Consider the following 12148-nt stretch of genomic DNA (forward strand, 5'->3'; position numbering starts at 1 on the left):
CTACAAATATGGATGACTGAACATCTCTGCCATCGTTCCGAACTTTTGAGCCATGGTTCCTCGGAGAAAACTTGCATAGAAGAGTTTTACATGAGAACCAAAGAGATCAGTCTACCCAAAGGAGTTATGGCATGGACTTCATTCTTTCAAGCTCTTACTGCCAGCCAAATACAGTGGACACTCGGATGGTTGCCTGTTGATGAGGTCATGTATATGCCAGCAACTAGAACTCATTTCCTACTGATGAGACTTAAAAGCATTCAACCTTACGCGCCCTGCCGAGTTTTGAGACAACTCGGAAGATACCAGATAGTACCACACGAGGAAGATCTTAGTGCTCAAACAATTGAGATAAGCCCTGACGGACAATTTCCTGAAGCAAAAATCCGCCAGATCTGGAATGAATGTCAATATTTGAAAGCAGATACTTGTGTGCAGGATCGTGCCAAAAGTGAAATGGCGCCAGGTTACCTTGCATGGTACAGAAGAGAACTCGAACACGAAAGGCCGGCTAAAAGACCCCACATCCTGAATTTCGCCGAGTCATCGCAAAAGCAGTGGGATTGGTTGGCAAAAGAAAGAGGCTATCGTACCGAAATCAGCAAGTTGAAGCAACAAGTGGAAGGTCTGAAATATGAGCACAACGTGCAAGTTGCTACCGATCTGGGAGAAAAGAACAGGTTGGCTCAGGAAAACGAGATGCTCAGGGCCCGGATCAAACAAATGAGGATAGATTCTGATAACCAACAAAGGAGCCGATCGGATGAACGATTGATAAAAGCTTTAAGGACGGAAATTGGGGAGTGACGGAGTGAGTCAGAAAATACCATAGCGGGGCTCGAGGCACACTGGGCAAGAAGGACAGAAAAACGTAACCGACACCTACAACAGTTGGAAAGGGATCACGAGCGAACCATTGCCAATCTGAAGGAAAAGGTGGACAGAGCGTTTGAGCAAACCCGAACCCTAGGAGTTGAAAATAGACATTGCCGCAAGCTTTTAGCCCATATGGAAGTAGAAATTCAGCAGTGGCAAAATCAATGCCTCCAGGATTCTCGGGTTATGACAGCCCGTAATGATCAAATAGAGCACTTACTCAAAGAAAAGAGGCAAACCAGGGATAAGATCAGGACCATTGCCCATGCCATCATCAGAAAATGTCTACGGTGTGAAAACATGACCACCATTACCGTTCTCTCGGCAGTGATGGTTTATGTCAAGCAAACCATGCATGAGCTGGAACAACTTGAAAGGGACCTCACACCTAAGACTGCGGCAAGGCCGAACGATGCCCCGCGGGCGCCAATTCGCGAAACCTTAATGTATTCATAGGTCGAGTCTGTCCGTCTTTTGCATCGAGGTGTATTAGTCTATTGAGTCTGTACCTTTTTCAAGGCTTGTTATTTTCCTTTTTTCAAGAATGTTAGTTTGTAAAAGATTGTTCAGTAATAAAATGTGTGTTTCTTTTACACTCATTTGTTTTCGAACTACGTAATGATCTGATTCACGCAGCATCGTGATACGTAGGCAATCCTCATCGGATCCTGTCACATTTTTAACTGCAAATAATGAAAACAATAATAATAGAAAAAAAAAGAAAAAAGAAAAATGGTGATAAATAAAAGGAAAGCCTAAGGAGAAGCCGGAATGATGCATGTATTTGTTGCAAGCATGTAGAAACTCACCTAACTGTATAGGTGCATCACACCCCAATGTGAGATTACTTGTCTGTTATTTGTTTCAAACTAACCGTTTGTTTGTTAATAAGTTCAGGTTCCTAGAAAAGTGTTTTGGTTTTGTGGTAATCTGGCCTCACATTCATACTTCACGAGATCAAAAGGAAGCGTTCAACCACCCGTCGCTAAATCAAGAGGAAGTGTTCATACATACTTCACAAGGTCGAAAGGAAGTGTCGAAATGTCTTCAGAAGTTCCTCTGCCAACGATTCCTATTTCGGAAGAAAGTTCAATCTCAGCCATCCCAACTTCTGAGTCAGCAACGGTCGAGGAAAATAGAATTCTACGTCTCCGCATGATGGAAATGTGGGACGCCTGGGCCAATGGAAAAGAGCCACCAAGTGTGATCCCTGGATTCCCTGAGCTTTTTCCTAGGGCAAGTGGGACCTCCAACATCCCCATAAGTTATCCAAATACCCCACTGGGATTTCCTACCATCTCATCCTACTTTACTGGAACACCTTCTGAGTCTCGCCCCTAGGTGTTAGCTTCCGGTGCGGCTTCAAACATATTCACTGCTCCGCCCTGTTCAACCACGGCACAACCTGTTTTACCCAGGCCTAACTTTGATTCATCATCCTTCACATTTCAAGCGCCCCCTCTTCCATTGGAACCTAGCCAGTTCACTACCAATGCTTACCCTCAGCCGTCTCGGTACGAGTTTATCGCAGGGCAGGAGAAAGCCGAAAAAACACCTGAACAAGAGGAAATGACCAGAAAAATGAGAAGCATGGAGCAAACTCTCAAAAATATACAGGGTCTGAGCGGGCAAAAGAGCGTATCTTACGCTGACCTGTGCATGTTCCCGCACGTACATCTGCCCTTGGGTTTCAAAACCCCAAAGTTTGAGAAATATGACGGGCATGGGGACCCCATAGCCCACCTCAAAAGGTACTGCAACCAGTTGCGGGGAGCGGGCGAAAAAGAAGAACTTCTTATGGCTTACTTTGGAGAAACTTTGATCGGCATTGCTTCTGAATGGTATACGGATCAGGAAGTATCTCGTTGGCACATTTGGGATGACTTGGCTAGGGATTTTGTCAGGCAGTTTCAATATAACATCGACATTGCCCCCGACAGGAGTTCATTGTCGAATCTAAAGAAGAAGCCTTCGGAGAGCTTCCGAGAATATGCTGTCAAATGGCGAGAACAAGTGGCCAGAGTCAAACCTCCGATGGATGAAACAGAAATGGTCAGTGTTTTCCTTCAAGCCCAAGAGGCTGATTATTATCAAAACATGATGTCTGCATTGGGAAAGCCATTTGCTGAAGCCATCAAAATCGGTGAAATGGTGGAGAATGGGTTAAAAACAGGGTGAATCTTGAGTCAGTCTGCTATAAGGGCCACCTCCCAAGCAATCCAAGGCGGGTCTGGAGGAGGAGCAAACCGAAAGAAGAAGGAAGAAGCAACAATGGCAACTTTGAGTGTAAGAAAACCCCATCCGTCCAGATTTCATTTCTCTAAAAGAGCCCCGCAACACTACTACCCCCATCAAGATGCGGCCTATGCTATGAACCTTCAGCCCTACATAGTAATGAATGCACAACCATATATTAGGCCACAACAACAATTTCACCAAAAGCGAGCTCAATTTCCAAGAAATCAACCTCCTCACCAAGCTCAGTATAATCCCCGACCTCCACAAAATAATCTCCCCTACAACGCCCGCACTCGAGAGCCGCCCAGAAAAACGGACTTCACACCTATTGGTGAGTCATATTCCAACCTTTTCCCTAAATTGGTCCAAATGGGTTTGTTACAACCCGTACCCCCAAATAGGCAAAACCCAGAGTCACCCTCTTACCAACCTGGTGCCCGATGTGCCTATCATTCTGGAGTGGAAGGGCATGACACTGAGAGCTGTTGGACTTTGAAAAGGGTTGTTGAAAACCTCATAGAACAAAAGCGGATAGTGTTAAAGGACGAAGACATTCCTAATGTGACCAACAACTCGTTACCGGCTCACAACAATGGACCGATTATTGGGATGATCTGCGAAGATAAAGAGTTTGATCCTGTCTTGAAAGCCATCATTGCAATCGCCGACATTGAGAAAAAGCCCAAGATGTATGCAAAGCAAGAAAAACGGGACAAGAAGAGTAAAACCCCCCCTCAAAACATAGAAAAAGCAGTGGAAACCAAAACTGTGGTAGTACCCTCGAAAGATGTCGTCCTTTATGTCCCCCAAGGTTCGAAGAAAGGACAAGTGACATTGAGCCCTCCAAGAAGGTTTGAGCTGAACAAAGGATCTAAAATGTATGTGCCCAAAGGGACCTATGCGGAACGGGGGCCAATAATTTTACCAAGGCTGAATGAGCCCGTGATTATTGGACGCGCGCCGCAGAGGCCCATGACAGATCCTACTACCATCCCGTGGAATTATAACAAGGCGGTAGTAACCTACAAAGGAAAAGAAATCCTGGGAGAAGTAAATGAAACTAACCCAACTGAGAAATACCTCAACCTGGAGGAGTTGAATGATTCTACAAATAGGCATTTCCCACTCAAGAAACCAGTTAGTGCCGAGGAAGCGGAAGAGTTTTTCAGGAAAATGAAAACTACGGACTACGAGATAATTGACCAACTTCGAAAGTCTCCCGCTCAGGTTTCATTGTTGTCTCTATTAATGAATTCAACTGAGCATCAGAAAGTGTTGATCAAGACCCTCAACGAAGCTTACGTCCCAATTGAAACTACCGTGGAACAGCTAGAGAGGATGGCAGAAAGATTCTTCATGATCAATCAGATTTCCTTCAGCAAAAATGATCTGCCCCCGAAAGGGGCCGCTCACAACAAGGCCCTCCACCTAACAGTTAAATGTGAAGGGTACTATGTGAAGAGAGTCATGCTGGATGGCGGGTCCGGAGTAGATATTTGTCTCCTTTCGACTCTGCAAAGAATGGAGATCGAGACAGGGAGAATCAGGCCCAACAGCGTATGTGTTCGTGCCTTTGACGGCATCAAAAGGGACACCCTAGGTGATATCGATTTGATTTTGACTATTGGACCTGTGGATTTTGAGGTGACCTTTCAGGTCCTAGATATGGATATTTCTTACAATTTCCTTCTAGGAAGGCCTTGGATTCAAGCGACGGAAGCCATACCTTCTACTCTCCACCAGATGGTAAAATTTGTATATGAAAATCAAGAGATTATAGTCCACGGAGAGGATGAGCATTCAATTTATCGAGACCCATCGGTTCCATGCCTCGAAGCTAAGGAGGGTAGTGAACACATAGTCTATCAAGTTTTCGAGGTTGTGGTCGCAGACCAATGCAAAGAAGGAAGCCCTTACCCTCAACCTTTTCTCTCAAAAGCGTCAGTTATGGTTGCCAAGGAAATGATCAGGCATGGTAATAAACCGGAGAAGGGACTCGGGGCATCATTGCAAGGTATCACCGAACCTATCACCTTACCTGTCGCCGAAAAGTTCTTCGGTGTTGGTTTTTACGCCGAAGAAGCTGACGTAATGTGGGCAAACCAACGGAAGAGCAATGGTTGGGTTTTATCTCAGCCAATTCCGCATCTTTACAGAACATTTGTCAGACCCAAGTACATTGAAGAAAGAGAGGATGTGACCTTCACGACCGAGGAAATTGAAGAAATCTGTGGGGTTATGAGGCAAATGCTGTATGAAACCCATATGGTTCAGCCGGGAGAAGGCTCGAGCACCGCTGAGGTGCTTTACATGGGGCCCGGTGCCAAATTCCAAAACTGGAAGGCTACTCCATTTCCGATCAAGCGGGAATCCTGGTAGACCAGTCTTGCCACCTTTTCTGCATCACGAGTTATTTTGGGGTGTAACTCGAATGATTTCCTTTTAGTTTCCTATTCTTAAATTCTGATGTAAACCCTATTATCTTCAAAATTCAATGAAATGAAATTAATATTTCATCTTTCATCTTATTTATTCTCTCTGATTTTTTTTTTGTTTTTCTTTCAGTTCTAATAATACGGTTTTAAATAACATGACATGCTTGCGGACTTCATGCCCAGATCCAAACATGCAGTCTAGCTGCGAAATAATGAACCCAGAAATGGAATACGATGAAGAAGAGGCTTTTAAGGAAATAAATTGAGAATTGGAACACTTTGAGAACAAACCTAAGCCGAATCTGAATGACACTGAACCGGTTAATTTGGGAACTCCTGAGGAAATCCGAGAGACCAAAATAAGCATTCACACGGACGAGAGAACGCGAGACGCGATAGTTCAACTCCTTTTTGAATTTAAAGATGTGTTTGCTTGGTCATACGATGACATGCCAGGATTAGGCGTTGATCTAGTGGTGCATAAATTGCCAATTCACCCTGATTGTCCTCCAGTTCAACAAAAGCAAAGAAAGTTCAAAACTGATGGTAGTGACAAGATTAAAGAAGAAATCACCAAGCAACTGAAAACGGGAGTAATTCGGGTAGTCCAGTACACCACGTGGTTGGCGAATGTAGTTCCAGTGCCGAAAAAAGATGGGAAGACTCGGGTATGTGTGGATTATCGAGATTTGAACAGAGCGAGTCTCAAAGACAATTTCCCATTGCCCAACATCCACATACTTGTTGATAATTGCGCCAAACATGAGATCCAGTCTTTCGTAGATTGTTACGCTGGATATCATCAGGTGTTGATGGATGAAGAAGACGTCGAGAAGACTGCCTTCACTACACCATGGGGCACTTACTGTTACCGGGTTATGCCATTCGGTCTGAAGAATGCTGGGGCAACTTACATGAGAGCCATGACTGCCATTTTTCATGACATGATGCATCAAGAAATAGAGGTGTATGTGGACGACGTGATAGTCAAGTCCAGGACTCGGGACAATCATATCCAAGACTTGAGGAAATTCTTCGAGAGACTGAGAAAGTACGACTTGAAGCTGAACCCGGCCAAATGCGCCTTTGGAGTCCCGTCAGGCAAGCTTTTGGGTTTCATAGTAAGCAGGAGAGGTATAGAGTTAGACCCAACAAAGATAAAATCTATCAGAGATCTACCTCCCCCAAGAACGAAGAAAGACGTGATGAGTCTGTTGGGCAGGTTAAACTATATCAGTCGATTCATTGCCCAACTGACTAGCACGTGTGAGCCCATATTTAAGCTATTAAGGAAGGATGCAGCGATCAAATGGACGGCTGAGTGTCAAGACGCTTTTGACAATATCAAAGAATATCTTTTAAATCCCCCAGTTTTGGTCCCGCCAGAGCCAGAGAGACCCCTGTTCTTGTATCTGACAGTCTTGGAAAATTCTTTCGGTTGCGTCCTCGGGCAACATGACATAACCGGAAAGAAGGAGCAGGCGATCTACTACTTGAGTAAGAAATTCACCGGCTACGAGGCCAAGTACACTCTGCTGGAAAGAACGTGTTGTGCTTTGATGTGGGTTGCTCAAAAATTGAGACATTATCTCCAAGCTCACACTACTTACCTCATAAGCAGGTTGGATCCTTTGAAGTATATATTTCAGAAACCAATGCCTACTGGAAGACTGGCCAAGTGGCAAATCTTGCTTACTGAATTTGACATAGTCTATGTCACCCGCACGGCAATGAAAGCCCAGGCATTGGCAGATCATTTGGCCGAAAATCCGGTTGATGAGGAATACCAGCCATTGAGTACTTATTTTCCAGATGAAGTAATAAATACCATAGAAGTGGTCTCGGAAAACACTCACGTTTGGAAGATGTTCTTTAATGGGGCCGTAAACACCAAAGGTGTAGGAATAGGGGCAATCTTTATCTCACCTGCTGGTCAACATTATCCAGCCACAGCTAGGCTTCGTTTCTTTTGCACGAACAATACAGCTGAATATGAAGCCTGCATCATGGGTATGAATATGGCTATCGATCAAGATGTTGGGGATTTGTTGATTATGGGGGATTCTGATTTGATTATCCGGCAAGCCCAGGGTGAATGGGAAACTCGAGATGTCAAGCTTATTCCTTACCGGCAGCACGAAGAGGATCTCAGCAAGTGGTTCAGATCAGTAGAGTTCAGGTATATCCCGCGATGTCACAATGAATTAGCCGATGCACTTGCCACTTTAGCTTCAATGTTACCTTATCCAGGCAACGCCCACATCGATCCCTTGGAAATCCAAATCAGGGAAAGGCATGGTTACTGCAATGTCATCGAGGCAGGACCAAGTATCCAGCCATGGTACCAGGATGTTAAGAGGTTCTTGAAAACACAAGAATACCCCATACATGCTACTAGAGATCAGAAGAGAACTATTAGGCGGCAGGCAAGTGGATTCTTTTTGAGCGGTGAGATATTGTATAAAAGAACCCTTGATCTCAACTTATTAAGATGTGTTGACACCGAGGAAGCAGGCAGAATCATGCATGAAGTACACGCAGGAGTGTGTGGACCTCATATGAACGGGTATGTTTTGGCAAAGAAAATCCTTCGGGCCGGGTATTACTGGATGACCATGGAAAAGGACTGTTTCAGCTTCGTTCAAAAGTGTCATCAGTGTCAGGTGCATGGAGATCTAATTCACGCACCTCCCATAGAACTGCATCCCATGTTTGCACCTTGGCCATTTGTTGCCTGGGGTATGGATGTCATTGGTCCGATTGAGCCCAAAGCTTCAAATGGGCACAGATTCATATTGGTCGCTATCGACTACTTCACAAAATGGGTCGAGGCTGTCACTCTCAAATCAGTCACTAAGAAAGTCGTGGTGGATTTCATACATTCAAATCTTATCTGTCGTTTCGGTATTCCTACAACTATAATCACAGATAATGCAGCAAACCTGAATAGTCATTTGATGGAGGATGTATGCGAACAGTTCAAAATAACGCATAGGAATTCCACTCCTTATTGGCCCAAGGCCAACGGCGCTGTTGAAGCGGTGAACAAAAACATCAAGAAGATTTTGAGGAAGACAACCCAGAGTTCCAGACAATGGCATGAGCAGTTACCTTTCGCCCTGCTGGGATATCGCACTATAGTACGCACATCAGTAGGGGCAACCCCATACTTGTTAGTTTACGGGACCGAGGCTGTAATACCGGCAGAGGTAGAAATCCCTTCTCTCCGGATCATTGTTGAAGCTGAAATTGAAGACAGTGAGTGGGTCAAAACCCGTTTGGAATAGTTAACGATGATCGATGAAAAGCGAATGGATGCGTTCTGTCACGGACAGTTGTACTAACAAAGAATGGCCCGTGCTTACAACAAGAAAGTGCGACCCAGGAATTTTGAAGTAGGTCAACTGGTGTTAAGGCGCATTCTTCCACATCACCAGGAAGCGAAAGGAAAATTTGCTCCTAATTGGAAAGGTCCATACATCATCATGAAGATATTGCCTAGAGGAGCATTATATCTAGGTGATATTAAAGGAAAAGATCCTGACACAGCCGTGAATGCGGATGCAGTAAAAAGATACTATGTCTGAATTTGCTCTGATTGTTTTGCACAATTGAGAGGACGAAGGCTTTCATTCCCGCTACCCAAACACTCAAATCCTTTGCTAACCCTTTGATCCGTTTACCTTTCTTTCATTACCCTCTTTGGAACCCGGAAGTGCTAGTAAAAAAAACATAAAAATGAAAGTAGCCTGAACTACGTTTGACTTGATTCCGAAAGGATACGTAGGCAGCCTCTCTATGGGGTTCAATCACACCAAAACAAAAATCCAGTTTTTCCCCAAAAGTTAAACTGGGGAAGATGTTATAATAATTCGGCGATAATCCCGCCTGGACGGTTCCAAAGTTGTAATTCGATCCAAGTTCTTTTGACCCCAAACCTGTTGCAAGTCCTTCCGATCAATCGGCAAAAGTTTCTTCAAAATCAAAGGACGCAGTTGCTCGGATCCGACGCAGTCAGGATGAGAGAAATAAAATGAGAGAGTCTTATTGGTGAAAACCTACAGGCACCATAAGGCGATGGCGAGCAGAGAAATCAAAATGAGAGAGTCTTGTTAGTGAAAACTCATGACGAGCACTATAAGGCGACGGTAAGAAGAGAAATGAGAGAGGTCGGCTAGCGAAAACTCGCAAAGGGCGCTGTCGGCCGAAAAGAGGATTTCACCACAGAAGGTTCTGGCAAGGTTCCCTGGTTTGGAAACATAGATCCGTTTGGTTCGTGAGAAAATGTAGGTTCGTGAGAGTCGGGCATCCAGTCCAAAAAGCAGGTTATGTCAATTTAAAGCCAACATGTACCTCAGATAAGTCTTTCTTTTCCCCGAAAAGGACGCTTTTCTTTTTAAATTCATTTCTTCGCTCTTTGTTTACCTTTCTTTGGATTCCTTTTCGGTTTAACCCTAAGCCCCAAAACATGCTAGAAAGAAAATGTGGCAGGACCGGTTTCACAGGGCTCTGTCTGGCAAGATGTGGAGAACATACCCGGCCTCAGTGGTGCGTCGGTCCAATCCCGACTGATCGTGACGTCTGGTTACCTCAAAATCCCCAAGCATAGTTTGAGACAGATGAAACAGAGCCTTACACACACAAATAATCGTGAAATCCTGAAATATTGAGTCTTATCAGTTTGAAAGGAGGTCGCCTTGGAAGCCAATCAATGGCGAATTTTCTCAACAGAAATGAGGCTTGGGACCAAGAAAAACAATGAAGGCCACAAAACCGACCACAATTTCAAACTAACAATTTTCCTTTGTTTGAATTTGAAGCAGTTGCAATACAAGACAAACTAAGCAGGAAGCAGGTACAACCCTGCGAGAGGCAGGTGCAGCCAAAAGGAAATGCGCAAGGGTTAGAAAAAGCTATGTTGCAATAATCAACCCAAAAGGGAGGTCTCCTCCCGATTCTTTCCTGCATTTTTTCTAACCCGATGATTTCCCCGGCATAACCCGAGGACTCTCTCCCTTTTCCGGCATAACCCGATAACTTCCCCGGCATAACCCGAGGACTCTCTCCCTTTCCCTTTCCCCGATAACTTCCCCGGCATAACCTGAGGACTCTCTCCCTTTTCCGGCATAACCCGATGACATCCCCGGCATAACCCGAGGACTCTTTCCCTATTCCGGCATAACCCGATGACTTCCCCGGCATAACCCGAGGACTCTTTCCCTTTTCCGGCACAACCCGATGACTTCCCCGGCATAACCCGAAGACTTTTTCCCTTTTTCGGCATAACCCGTGGACTTCCCCGGCATAACCCGAGGACTTTTTCCCTTTTCCGGCATAACCCGATAACTTCCCCGGCATAACCCGAGGACTCTCTCCCTTTTCCGGCATAACCCGAGGACTCTCTCCCTTTTCCGGCATAACCCGATGACATCCCCGGCATAACCCGAGGACTCTTTCCCTATTCCGGCATAACCCGATGACTTCCCCGGCATAACCCGAGGACTTTTTCCCTTTTTCGGCATAACCCGATGATTTCCTCGGCATAACCCGAGGACTTTTTCCCTTTTCCGGCATAACCCGATAACTTCCCCGGCATAACCCGAGGACTCTCTCCCTTTTCCGGCATAACCCGAGGACTCTCTCCCTTTTCCAATATAACCCGATGACTTTCCCGGCATAACCCGATGACTCTCTCCCTTTTCCGGCATAACCCGATGACCTCCCTGGCATAACCCAGGGACCTCTTTCCCTTTTCCGGCATAACCCGATGACTTCCCCGGCATAACCCGAGGACCTCTTTCCCTCCCTGGCATAACCCAGGGACCTCTTTCCCTGGCATAACCCAGGGACTTCTTTCCCTTTTCCGGCATAACCCGATGACTTCTCCGGCATAACCCGATGAATCTTCCCGGCATAACCCGATGACTTCCCTGGCATAACCCATGGACCTCTTTCCCTTTTCCGGCATAACCCGATGACTTCTCCGGCATAACCCGATGAATCTGCCCGGCATAACCCGATGACTTCCCCGGCATAACCCGAGGACTCTTTCCCTTTCCCGGCATAACCCGTGGACCTCCCTGGCATAACCCAGGGACCTCTTTCCCTTTTCCGGCATAACCCGATGACTTCTCCGGCATAACCCGGTGAATTTTTCTGGCATAACCCGATGACTTTCCCGGCATAACCCGTGGACCCGTTCCAGCATAACTTGGCAATCCTCCCAATTTAGGGCTCCGATCCCTAAGTTGAGCAAGTTTCCATTTAGCCAGCCTTAGGGCTCCAATCCCTGAACTGAGCGTTTTTCTGTTAAGCCGAAATTAGGGATCCAATCCCTAAGTTGTGCATTTTTACCTTTTGCGACATTAGGGCTCCAATCCCTGAGTTGCGCTTCGTAGACTAGGGTTTTTTCCAATCCCCGCATCAGTGCTGTAGATTATTATGGCAATTAACTCACGAAATTTTCCTAGTGAAACTGGGGCAGAAAAATTTCGTTCGTTTGTTTTGTTTGTCTCAGCAGGTTTGACCTCGAGGCGCATTGATCAAGATGACCTACGGGATGAGTCTCAATCTTGAATAAAGAAAAGAAGAAAAGGACA

This window comes from Nicotiana tabacum, chromosome 8 (genome assembly GCF_000715075.1).
Source record: "Nicotiana tabacum cultivar K326 chromosome 8, ASM71507v2, whole genome shotgun sequence".
In the NCBI taxonomy this organism is placed as follows: Eukaryota; Viridiplantae; Streptophyta; class Magnoliopsida; order Solanales; family Solanaceae; genus Nicotiana; species Nicotiana tabacum.